Source organism: Polypterus senegalus, chromosome 14 (genome assembly GCF_016835505.1).
Source record: "Polypterus senegalus isolate Bchr_013 chromosome 14, ASM1683550v1, whole genome shotgun sequence".
Lineage (NCBI taxonomy): Eukaryota > Metazoa > Chordata > Cladistia > Polypteriformes > Polypteridae > Polypterus > Polypterus senegalus.
Genome location: NC_053167.1, coordinates 92,023,538 through 92,024,180, shown reverse-complemented (window position 1 = coordinate 92,024,180; position 643 = coordinate 92,023,538).

Genomic DNA, 643 nt, shown 5'->3' with positions numbered 1-643 from the left:
GGTTTAGCCCTGAAGAACATTGCCACCTGCCATGACCTGTTCCTGATGAGTCAATTTTCCCGGTCCTTCCATTATGGTCTCATGGTCAGGTATGAAACCTTTCTTTATCTCGGCCAAGATGCCTGTCCTTCCTCAGAGGTACACATAATATATTGTTTCATTGTCTTTCACTGGAGTATAAAACCAGACATTTGTCAGAATTTCAAAAACTTGGCATACTCAGTATAATCAATACTTTACCTACATCACCAAATTGTATCATTTCTATACTAAATATTACAGTCACTCCAATAAAAAGTTGTTTTGTCATTACTTAACTGTGATGTTTATAACCCAGACGTGCAGGAAGCAGGAAGTCGACTTCTCACAAACACATCTTATGCTGAAATCAGGGTGAGTGCGGTTTATGAATGGTCAAAAATACAACACTCAGTTTATGATTAATAGATTTATTCATAATCATTTGGTATTAAAAAATACTTTTGTTAAAAATTATGTGAAAACATTATTTACAAAAACAGTTATCTTTGCTATCCATCCTTTCATTTCTTGTTGTTGCTTTTGGTATTCCTGGGTCACGGGAATCTGTTTTGCTAGACTCCATGTGCAAGACAAGTTTACGTTAATATTTTACTAAACTCTG